General features: G+C 34.8%; 1 pseudogene across 1 annotated transcript; it reads right to left on the bottom strand.

The window, feature by feature from the left end:
- Window positions 1-3,938: 3,938 nt before the first annotated feature.
- Window positions 3,939-11,189, bottom strand: LOC306641389 (UPF0547 protein C16orf87-like; annotated as a pseudogene). Its single transcript has 3 exons — window positions 11,120-11,189; window positions 5,082-5,553; window positions 3,939-4,053 (listed from the first exon to the last, which is right to left on the bottom strand). The product of its transcript is annotated as a UPF0547 protein C16orf87-like (transcript).
- Between the last annotated feature and the right edge of the window lie 1,919 nt (window positions 11,190-13,108).

Below are 13,108 nucleotides of genomic sequence, written 5' to 3'. Positions count from 1 at the left end.
AAATCAAAAACTAAAGAAGCCACAGAACTAAAAATATAATTAATAATTTAGACAATAGACACATCAAATATTTCATCTATCAATTAATGAATACACTTTCTTTTCAGCTGCACTTGGAACGTTCTTTAAAACAGACCACATCCTAGTCTGCAAAGCAACTCTCAGCAAATACAGAAAGCAGAGATAATACCTTGCATTCTATCAGATCATAATGGAATGAAATTAGAAATTAATGATAAAATAAAAAATAAAAGCTACTCCAACACCTGGAGACTGAATAACACATTATTGAATGACCAATGAATAGCTGAAGAAATCAGGGAGGAAATAAGAAAATACTTAGAGGTAAATGAGGATAGCAAAGTAACACATCAAAATCCCTGGGACACTATGAAGGCAGTTCTAAGAGGAAAGTTCATTGCATTGAGTTTATTTATTAAAAGAACAGGAAGTCACCAAATAAATAACCTAACTTTACATCTCAAAGCCTTAGAAAAAGAACAAATCAGCACCAAAAGCAGTAGAAGACAGGAAATAATAAAAATCAGAACTGAAATGAATGAAATTGAAACAAAAAAATTCAAAAATAGATGAAACAAAAAGTTGGTTCTTTGAAAAATAATCAAAAATGATAAATCCTTAGCCAAACTAACAAAGAAAAAGAGAAAACCCAAATCACTAAAATTTGCAATGAAAAAGGAAATACTATCACAGACACCACTGAAATATAGATGATAATCAGAAGCTACTTTAAAAATCTATACACCAATAAAATAGGAGTAGAAATCTTGAGGACATCAACAAATTTCTAGAGGCATGTGAACTACCCAATTTGAATGAAGGGGACATAGAAAACTAAAATAAATTAATTTCAAGCAATGAATTTGAAGATGCCATCAAAAGCCTACTAACAAAGAAAAGTCCAGGACCAGATGGATTCTCAGCCAAGCTCTACCAGACCTTCAAAGAAGAATTAACACCAACAATCCTCAAATTATTCCATAAAATAGAAAAGGAGGGAACACTTCCAAGTTCATTCTATGAAGCTAATATCACCCTGATACCAAAACCAGAAAAAGACACATCAAGGAAAGAAAACTTCAGTCCAATATCCCTGATGAACATAGATGGAAAAATTCTTAATAAAATCCTGGCAAATCATATACAAAAACATATTAAAAAGATAGTGCACCATGATCAAGTGGGATTCATCCCAGGGATACATGATTGGTTCAATATATGGAAATTAATAAATGTAATTCATCATGTCAACAGACTTAAAGACAAGAACCACATGATTATCTCAATGGATGCAGAAAAATCATTTGACAAAATTCGGCATCCATTCGTGTTGGGATAGTAGGAACATACCTCAACATTGTAAAAGCTGCATGTGCTAAACCAAGGCTAACATCATCCCAAATGGAGAAAAATTTGAAGCATTCCCGCTAAAACCTGGAACAAGACAGGGATGCCCTCTTTCACCACTTCTAAAATGATAAAATAGAATAAAATAAAACAAATAAATAAAAATAAAATAAAATAATAAAATAAAATAAACCCTTGGGAACCCTTCTAACAAGAGGTAAAAGATCTCTACAATGAAAACTATGGAACATTAAATTAAGAAATTGAAGAAGAACTTAGAAAATGGAAATACCTCCCCTGTTCTTGGATAGGGAGAATTAATATTGTAAAAATGGCCATACTACCAAAAGTGTTATACAATTTTAATGCAATTCCCATTAAAATTCCAATGATGTTCTTCATAGAAATAGAAAAAGCAGTCATGAAATTTATTTGGAAAAATAAGAGGCCCTGAATAGCCAAAGCAATGCTTATCAAGGAAAGTATTGAAGTAGGCATCACAATACCAGATCTTAAATTATACTATACAGCTACAGTAACAACGGCATGGTATTGGCACACAAACAGACATGAAGATCAATGGAACAGAATAGAAGACACGGAAACATATCCACATAAATATAGTTATTTCATACTAGATAAAGCTGCCATAAATATACATTGGAGAAAAGATAGCCTTTTCAACAAATTGTGCTGGGAAAACTAAAGATCCATATGTAGTAGATTGAAATTGAACCCATATATATCACCCTGCACAAAACTCAACTCAAAATAGATCAAGACCCTTGGCATTAAACCAGAGACCCTGTGTATACTAGGAAAAGAGTAGGCCCAACTCTCCATCATATCAGCTCAGGAACAGACTTCCTAAATAATACTCCTAAAGTGCAAGAAGTAGAGTCAATAAATTGGATGGCATAAAACTAAAAAGATTCTTTTCAGCAAAGGAAAGAATCAAAAATATGAGCAGAAGGCCTACAGAATTAGAGAAAATTTTTACCCATCTGCACCTCAGAAAGAACATTAATGTCCAGGATATACAAAGAACTCAAAAAACTTAACACCAATAAACAGATAACCAATCAATAAATGAACTAAGGAACTGAACAGGCACTTCACAGAAGAAATACATATGTCAAAGAATATATGAAAAAATGTTCAATATCTCTAGCAATTAGAGAAATGAAAATTAAAGCCACACTCAGATTTCGCCTCGCTTCAGTCAGAATGGCCATTATCAAGAATGTAAGTAACAATGTTGGGAGGATGTGGGGAGAAAAGTTCACTCATATATTGCTGGTAGGACTGCAAATTGGTGCAACCCAGTATGGAAAGCAGTATGGAGATTCCATAGAAAATTTGGAATGAAACCACCATTTGACCCAGTTATCCTACTCTTTGGCTTATACCCAAAGGACTTAAAATCAGCATTCTACAGTGACACAGTCACATCAATGTTTACAGTAGCTCAGTTCACAATTGCTAAGCTATGGAACTAACCTAAATGCCACTCAACAGATGAGTGGATAAAGAAAATGTGTTATTATATACACAATGGAATATTTATTACTGAGCTATAAAGAAGAATGAAATTATGGCATTAGTCAATAAGTGGATGGAACTGGAGAATATCATGCTAAGTGAAATAAGCCAGTCCCAAAAAACCAAAGGTTGAATGTTCTCTCCAATATGTTAATACTAACCCATAACAAGGGAGGGTAGAGAGGGAAAGTATAGAAGAAGTTCATTGGATTAGGCAAAGGGGAATGAAGGCAAGAGATGGGGGATGGGAACAGGAAAGACAGTAGAATGAATCTGACATAATGTTCCTATGCTCATATATAAATACATGACCAGTGTAACTCCACATCATGATAAACCACAAGGATGGAATTAAAATTGTAATGGGTTGCACCCCTTGAATGTACAACATGTCAAAATTTTACCCTGCTGTGATGTATATCTAAAAACAACAAATTAAAATAAAAAAGAAAGAACACCCTAAAGATTAAAGAAAGAAAATAACAATGAGTGGAATAGCTGGATCATGTGGTAGACCCATTCCTGCTTTTTATTTTCCTCTTTTGAGAAATCTCCATAATTTCTTTTAGAGTGGTTATACTAATTTGTAGTCACATCAACAAATGTATGAGTATACCGTTCCTCAATATCCTCATGAATAATATTATTATATTATATTTGTATTCTTGATCATTGCCATTCTGACTGGAGTGAGATGAAATCTCAATGTAGTTTTGATTTGCATTTTCCTGATTGTTAGGGATGTTGATAATTTTTTATGTATTTGTCGGTCATTTGTATATCTTCTTTTGAGAAATGTCCATGTCTTCTGCACATTTTAAAATTAGGTTATTTGGTATTTTATGGCTTTTTTTTGAGTTCTTCCATGCGTTCTGCATATTAATCCCCTCTCCACGGGGCAGCTAGCAAAGGTCTGCCGTTCTGCACACCCATCTTCACACTCCTGTTTCCTTTGCTAGTCAGCTTTTTAATTTGATACTGTCCCACTTATGACTCTCAGGTTTATTTCTTGTGCTTTATTAGTCATTTTAAGAAAATAGCTGCATGCTAATAAGCTGAAGTGTTGAGCTATAGTTTACTTCTAGTAGTTTCCGAATTTCCAGTCTAAATCCCAGGTCTTTGATCCACTTTGCATTGGCTTTTCTGCAGGGTAAAGATAAGGATCTGAATTTCATTCTTTTATGTATGAATATCCATTCTTCCCAGCACCATTTATTAAAAAGTCTATCTTTTCTTTAACATATTTTCGGTAGCTTTGTGAAGTATGAGATGACTTTCTATTATGGATTTATGCCTGTTTTCTACATCATACATCATCAGGATGTATGAATGAACATCCACTCAGATAAAACATTACTGCTTAAAAGTGGCTATCTAAGAAATATTTTGCATGTAATAAATATATTTTATGTTTAGGTTAATAGGCACCATCTTGAGAGCAGAAAAGTGTTTTCTAAAACCAATAAATAAATTTACCTTTTAGAAAAAGAGGTGTTTATATCTGAAGTATGATATATCCTTAAATGTTTTTCTTTATATAGCACCCAAACTTCCAAACTGTCTGGAAAGTATCTCCTAAAATATAACTCATACCTTACGTCATAAAAATAATGGCCAAGAAAAAAATCAACTTAAGACAAAATTTAGTTTATATTCTTAATTTCCCATTCAATAAAATATCAATTGCCAATTTATTAAAAGTAAATGGACTGTATATGTGCAGTTCGTTAGTGCTGAAAATCTGAACTATATCTATTTAAAAGTCACTCTTTCTGACAGTATTGGAAACATTGCCTCTCTGGTGGCACACCTGAAAGCTATCAAGCATTTGATTTCCCTAGTTTTCATACTTCAGCAGTTAGTCCTACCCCTTTTTATCCTTTTAACAGCCATCCAGCACTTTTGTTTGATTTTGCTTATATGCCAACACAAAACACTGGTAATTCTCCTTGATAAACAATCCCAAAATAGTACAAACCTATAGAAAGGGAAAAAAAAAAAAAAAAAAAAAAAAAAAAAAAAAAAAAAAAAAAGGCCTTATTGGTGCAGTCAGAATGCTCCTGAGAGTCCACAACTGTTTGAGAATTTGCTGCTATAATCCTAAAGAAAGTTTCAAAAGCTTGTATCAGAGAATACCTTGATACTTGTATCAGAGAATAGTCTTTACTGACATCTTTCTATTTATTTCTGCCAAGGCGACTGAAAACACGAGAGCCTTCTCATCAGAGAGGTTAGCACAGATGTCAATTTCCTTTTCCTGTTTCTCTCTTTCTTCCTCATGTTTTTGGCAGATGCACTTTTAGGTCTTCCTCTTCCTCGTCTGATAGGATCTGAATGGCTGTTACTTGGAGACCTCTTTGTTTCCTAATTCTTTATTTACTGTAGGACTTATCTTCTCTCTCCTAATTCTCTCTGTTGGCCTCCTGTTGGCTTCATGCTTGATTTCTGTAGAAGATGGTGATTTCTCTGAGTGTTTTGCATTTAAAAGTTTTCTGCTAATAAATATGTAACCACAGGGACATGATTTACATGCAACAGGAACCTGCTGGTCACCCTCGGAGCATGATTCCGTGGCCATCTTCACTTTCTTGGCTCGAGTTGCCGACAAGCTCAGCTCCTTCGGCAGCGGCTCCTCCCCAGTACCTCAGCAGCCAGGCCTCCGCCCGCCAGGTTCCACTTTCGCTGGTCCGACCGAGGCTCCGGCCTCGCGCGCCGTCATTGTGTTCTTTATACATTGAGTTGACATAAAACTTTTTGTAGAATATCTATTACAATATTAATTCTGCTTATCCAAAAACATAAAAGTTTTTTTTCCATCTTCTAAGGTCTTTATCAATTTTTCTTCAGAGTTCTTTAGTTTGCACTACAGAGGTTTTTTTTTTTTTTGGGGGGGGGGGGTGGTGTGAATGAATTGATTTTCCTGATTTTTTTTTCTCAGCAGTTTCTTTATTGAAAAATAAGACAAAAACTGATCTTGTATTCTGACAGTTTGCTGAATTTGCTTGTTAGCGCTAGAAGTCTTCTAGTGAAGTCTTCTGAGTCTTCAAGTGTAGGATCATTATCTGCAAACAGATAATTTTACTGTTCATTCCCCATGTTTTCCATTTATTTTCTTTCTTTTGCCTGATTGCTCCGGCTAGAGTTGCAAGAACTATGTTTATTAGGAGTGATGGGATAGTACATCCTTCTGTTGTTTCTGCTTTTAGATAAAATGTTTTCAGTTTTCCTCCATTAAGTCTGAAGTTGAGTTGGGTTTTTCATATATACCCTTTAAATTTTTTAGGTAAGTTCCTTATAACCCTAGTTTCTCCAAAGTTTTTAACCTCAATGCATACTAAATTTTGTTTAACACTTTTTCTGTACCCATTGAGATCATCATGTGGTTCTTGTCCTTAACTCTACTTATGTGGTGAATTACAGTTCTTGATTTGTGTATGGTTTACCAAGCTCACATCCCTGGGATGAAACCCACTTGATCATGTTGTACTATTTTAATGTGTTTTAAGTGTGGTTTGCCAATATTTTCTTGAGAAATTTTGCATCCATGTTCATCAGGGATAGTGGACTGAAGTTTCCTTTACTTAATAGATCTTTGGTTTGGCAGCAGGGTTATACAGGCATCATAGAATGAATGTGTCCATTTTCCCTCCCTTTTCATAAAATAATTCGAGGAGGATTGGCATTCATTCTTCTTTAAAGGCTTGCTAAAACTCAGCTAGGAATTTCATCTGGTCCTTCTACAATGAAAACTGTAGAATACAAAAGAAAGAAATGAAGAAGACCTTAGAAGATGAACAGACCTCAAATGTTCTTGGATAGGCAGAATTAGTATTGTGAAAATAGCCATACTAACAAAAGCATTGTATGGATTCAATCCAAACCCCAACAAAATGCAAATGACATTATTCACAAAACTGGAAAAAGCGGTTCTAAAATTCACTTGGAAAAATAAGAGACCCAGAATCACCAAAGTAATCCTAAGCAAAAGGAGGGACACTGGAGGTGTCATAAAGCTGCACCTCAAATTATACTTACAGGGCTATAGTAACAAAGACAACATGGTTCAGGGACCAAAACAGACACAAAGACCACTGCAATAGAACAGAAGGGATAGAGACAATTCTACGTAAATAATGTTATTTGATACTAAATAAAGGTGCCAAATACATACATTGGAGAAAATATAGTATTTTAAACAAATGGTATTAGGAAAACTGGATATCATGATGTAGAAGACTGATGCTTGACCACTACCTCTCACCCTGTGCAAAAATCAACTCAAAGTGGACCCAAGACCTAGGAATTAGACCAGAAACTCTATAACTGCTAGAAGAAAACAATGTGTTGATATAGGAACTGGCTTCCTTAACTAGATTCCTAAAGCAGAACTAAAACTGAAGATGAATAGGTGGGGTGGTATCATTTTAAAAAGCTTGTGCACAGGCAAGGACACAAGCAAGAAAGAGCATGGAGAGCCTACAGCATGTGAGAAGATCTTTGCCACTGCTCCTCAGATAGGGCATCAATATCCATAATAAGAAACTCAAAAAAATTAACACCCCAAAGCCAAATAACCCAATTAATAAATGGGCAAACAAACTAAACAGATACTTCTCAAGATTTGAAATGCAAATGGTCAACAAATATATGAAAAAATGTTCACATCTCTAGCACTTAGGGAAATGCAATTAAAACTTTATTGAAATTTCATCTCACTTCAGTCAGAATGGCAATTATTAAGAATACAAATAACAATACAATTGGTGAGGATGTGAAAAATAAGGCACACTCATACTATTTTTGGTGTAACAGCAAATTAGTGAAACCACTCTGGAAAACAGTATGGATATTACTCAAAAAACTAGGAATGGAAACACCATATGACAGATATTTTTCTCCTTGGTATAAATACAAAAGATCTAAAATCAGCATACTGTATAGAGTCCGTCACATCAGTGTTTATAGCAGCAAAATTTACAATAGCCAAGCTATGGAACCAACCTAGTGCCCTTCCAACAGATGAATAGATAATGCAAATGTGTTATATGTGCACAATGGAGCATTATTTAGTGATAAAGAAGAATGAAATTATGGCATTTGCCAGTAAACAGATGGAACTGAAGTCTATCATGTTATGGGAAATAAGCCAGACCCAGAAAGTTAGTGGTCCATTTTTTTCTGATATGTGAAAGCTAGTCAAAAACAAGAAAAAAGAAAATATGTGGATGGGGAAGAAAGGGGATTGAGTGGGAGGGAGAAGTGATGCAATAAGGGAAGTACAGTGGAATGAATCTGACCTAATCTTCTCATGTATAAATATGAATATACCATAGTGAATCTCACTTTCACATACAGCCACGAGAAAATGATCTTTAAAAAAAAAATCTATAAATGAAAAACAGATCAGTAGAGGAAAGGGATCAGGGTAAGGGAGGAGAGGAAGGAAAGGGGAAGCACTGGGGACTGAATTAGAGCAAATTATATTCCATGCTTTTAAAATTATGTAAAATCAGAGAAATGCAAATCAAAACTACTCTAAGATTTCATCTCACTCTAGTCATGGCAATTATCAAGAATACAAGCAACAATAAATGTTGGTGAAGATGAGGGGAAAAACGTCCACTCATACATTGCTGGTGGGACTGCAGATTGATGCAACCATTGTGGAAAGCAGTGTGGAGATTCCTCAGAAGACTTGGAATGGAACAACCATTTGACCCAGCTATCCCACTCCTTGGTTTATATTCAAAGGACTGAAAATTAGTGTACTACCAGTGATGTAGTCACATCGACATTTATAGCAGCACAACTCACAATAGCTATGTTGTGGAACCAACCTAGGCATCCTTCAATAGATGAATGGATAAAGAAAATGTGATCTATATGATGGAATATTACTCAGCTTTAAAGAAGAATGAAATTATGGCATTTGCTGGTAAATAGATGGAGTTGGAGAATATTGTGCTAAGCAAAATAAACCAAATCCAAAAAACCAAAGGCCAAATGTTTTCTCTTATATGCAGGTGCTTATTCACAATAAGATGGGGGCTGTAGGGAAGAATAGAGTTACTCTAGGTAGAGGGGAGCAAAGGAAGGGGAAGGGGTATGGTGGTAGGAAGGATAGTAGAGTGAAACAGACATTATTACCTCATGTACATGTATATGACTGCATGACCACTGTGATCCTACAACATGTACAATCAGAAAAATGAGAAATTATACTCCATTTATGTATGACACATCAAAGTGTATAATTTCATTCTACTGCCATGTATAACCAATTATAAAAAATAAAAATAATTTTAAAAATTATGTAAAAATGAATTCTAATGTTATTTATAACTAAAATGAACCAAAAAGAAAGAAAGAAAGAAGAAAAGAAAAGAAAAGAAAAAAGAATCTAACCTTGGGCTTTTTGTTTTTGGAAAACTTTTAATTTCTGCTTCAATCACATTCGTTGAAATTGGTCTGTTTGTTTTATATAAGTTCAATTTTGGTACTTCATATGTGTCTAGAGATCTATCAATATTTTCTAGATTTCCCAGTTAATTGGAATATAAACTTTCAAAATAATTTTTAGTGATACCCTGGATTTCAGAAGGGTCTGTGTGATATCTACTATTTTGTCTCTAATTTGTTGATATAGTTTGTCATGTTCTTTTGGTTAATTTAGCTATTTATTGATCTTGTTTTTCTTTTCAAAAAAACACCTCTTTGTTTCATTGATCCTTTGTATTGTTTTTATTGTTCTCAATTCCATTGATTTTGACTAATTTATTGTCTTCTCCTGATTTTGCTACTAGTGTGTTCTTTTTCTAGGGTCTCAATAGATTATTTATTTGGTATTTTTCTACTTTTTTATTGTAGGAACTCAGTGCTATAAACTTTCCTTTTAGAATTGCCTTACTACTGTCTGAGAGATTTTGATATGCAATATCTCTTCTCATTTGTTTGTAAGACATTCTTCCATGATCCATTCATAATTCAATAGTGTATTATTTTAAAATCGTTTTTTCCCTTTCTTATCTTTTCTCCTCCTCCTCCTCCCCCTCCTCTCCTCCTCCCCCCTTTCCTCCTCCTCCCCCCTTTCCTCCTCCTCCTCCTCCTCCTCCTCCTCGTCCTCCTCGTCCTCGTCCTCCTCCTCCTCCTCCTCTTCCTTCTCCTCCTCCTCCTTCTTCTTCTTTTTTGTGCCAGGGATTGAACCCAGGTATTTTATTTTGAGATTGCTAAGTTGCAGAGGGCCTTGCTAAATTGTGAGGCTGGTTTTGAACTTGCATTCCTCCTGCCTCAGCCTCCTGAGCTGCTAGGATTTTAGATGTGCACCATCACACGCAGAGAAAATTGTTTCTTTTAAAAATATTGTTACTGATTTCTGATTTTATTCTATTACGATTTTCCAGAATTCAAGAAATCATTTCTATCATATCTTTCCAGTTGCTAAGCCATGCTCTGTGCTCTAAAATATGAACTGATTTATAGAATATTCCATGTACTGCTGAGAAGAAAGTGAATTCACTTGATATATGCGATGTTTTCTTGATGTCTGTTGGATCCATTTGATTACTAGTATTTTTTGTTTATGTCCATATGACCTATCTAATGGTGAGAGAGGATATTGCTCTTCTGTGGTCTATTTGATTCTTCACATACAGAAGGGTTTGTTTTATGTAGATAGGTGTACTGATGTTTGGAGCCTAAATACTTATAATCATTATTATCTTCTTATTGGATGATTCCCTTCACCAGTATCAAGTGACATTTTTTGTCTCTTCTGATTAATTTTGGTTTGAAGTCTACTTTGTCTAATCTGAAAGTAATTATCCTTGCTTGCCTTTTGTCTCTATTTTCATGGTCTATCTTTTCCCATTCTTTTACTGTGAGCCTGTGGATGTCTCTGTCTGAAAGTCAACAACATATGGTTTACTTGTTTTTTTTTTTTTAATGCATTTTACCATCTACGTGTTTTGATTGGAGAATTTAGATCTTTTACACTCAGTGTTATTATAGAGAGATGATTTTTATTTCCTGACATTTTTGTTTGTACTGCTTTATTCAGACTTTATTTTCCTTTAATTGATGATTCCTCTAGTGAGATTTATCCGTATGCTGGCTCTGATATTTCTTTGTCATTTCTTCTGCATGAAATATTTTATTTAGTAGATTTTGTAATGCTGGCTAGCAGTTATGAGTTCTTTTAGGTTCTGCTAACCACAGAAGGTTTTTATTTCATCTTCAACTTTAAAAGGTGTTTTTCTGCGTATAGCGATCTTGTTGGGCATCCTTTATCTTTCAGGGCCTGGTCTGCATTATTCTAAGACCTCCTGTGCTTCAGGTCCTGGACTGAGAAGTCAGTAGAAGTTCCTTTAGTTCATACTTCGGAGGCTTTATTTACCTCAGTGCTTCTTAAATTTGGCTTCAATGTTATCTTAGATTTCTTGAATATTCTGTTCATGGTCTGTTAATGTCTTTTATTGTTCACTTTATTTTAATTTGCCTTCAGGTTGGAGAATCTGTCTTCAGAGTGATCTAATCTATTAATGTTTGCAATTGAATTTTTATTTTTTCTTGAGTCTTTAAAATCCAGGATTTCTATTTGACTGTTTTTCAGAAACTCCATCTATCTCTTGATTGAAACGATCTTTCACGTCCTGTATTTTCTAAGTTAATTCTTTACATGCCATGGCCTCTGAACAATCTTTTCTTATTGTCGACCTTATTTTCAAGATTATATATTTTGTCTCAAGGCTTGGAATTCCCTCATCTGCAGTGAGCAGGAGGGGGTTTCAGTAAAAATTCCTTTCATTAGAAATTCCTTTATAAGTTATTTTTAGATGAATTATTGAGACAACCCATTTCAGAGTTATTCCCTGTTTTTATTTGTTGCTATCTGAAGGCTAGAGAGAGGCTGTGTTGATTTAATGTTTTATAGGGAGGTTTTCTAGCTGCAGATTCTACAGAATGTCTGCCTTGTCCAGTGGAACTTTACACAATTAGGATTGACTGATTTTCTTTTCTTTCTTTCTTTCTTTCTTTCTTTCTTTCTTTCTTTCTTTCTTTCTTTCTTTCTTTCTTTCTTTCTTTCTTTTCTTCTTTCTTTCTTTCTTTCTTTTTCTTTCTTATTATTTTGATTCATTGTTCACAAATGGGATACAATTTTCACTTCTCTGGTTGTACATGAAATAGAGTCACACCATTTGTGTAATCATACATGCACGTAGGGTAGTGATGTTTGTCTCATTCTATTATCTTTCCTTCCCCCTCTGCCTTCCCACTCTTCATTTTCCTCTACACAATCCAGCCTTCCTCCATTCTTGCCTTCCCCCCCCCCCCCATTATCTATCCTCTATCTACTATCCACTTATCAGAGAAATCATTTGGATTTTGGGGATTGACTTATTTCACTTAGCATGATATTCTCCAACTCCATCCATAAACCTGCAAATGCCATAATATTATCCTTCTTTATGACTGAATAATATTCCTTTGTGTATATATACCACAGTTTCTTTATCCACTCATCTATTGAAGGGCATCAAGGTTGGTTCCACAATCTGGCTCTTGTGAATTGAGCAGCTATGAACATTGATGTGGCTGTATCTCTGTACTATGCTGATTTTAAGTCCTTTGGGTATAGGCCAAGGAGTGGGATAGCTGGGTCAAATGGTGGTTCCATTCCACATTTTCTAAGGAATCTCCACACTGCTTTCCAGAGTGGCTGCACCAATTTGCAAGCCCACCAGCAACGTCTGAGTGTACTTTTATCCCCACATCCTCGTCAACACCTATTGTTCCTTGTATTTTTGATAATAGCCATTCCAATTTGGGTGAGATGAAATCTTAGGGTAGTTTTGATTTGCATTTCTCTTATTACTAGGGATGTTGAACACTTTTTCATATATCTGTTGATTGCTTGTAGGTCTTCTGTGAAGTGTCTATTTTTTACCTTAACCCATTTGTCGATTGGGTTATTTGTATTCTTGGTGTAGAGTTTTTTGAGTTCTTTATACATTCTGGAGATTAATGCTGTATCCAAAGTGTGTGTGATAAAGATTTTCTCCCACTCTGTAGGCTCTCTCTTCACATGTTGATTGTTTCCTTTGCTGAGAAAAAGCTTTTTAGTTTGAATCTATCAAGTTTATTGATTCCTGCTTTTATTTCTTTTGCTTTGGGGGTCATGTTAAGGAAGTCTGGTCCTAGG

Source organism: Sciurus vulgaris (assembly GCF_902686455.1).
Source record: "Sciurus vulgaris genome assembly, chromosome: 12".
NCBI classification, from domain to species: Eukaryota; Metazoa; Chordata; class Mammalia; order Rodentia; family Sciuridae; genus Sciurus; species Sciurus vulgaris.
This window is presented reverse-complemented; position numbering and strand designations above follow the sequence as displayed.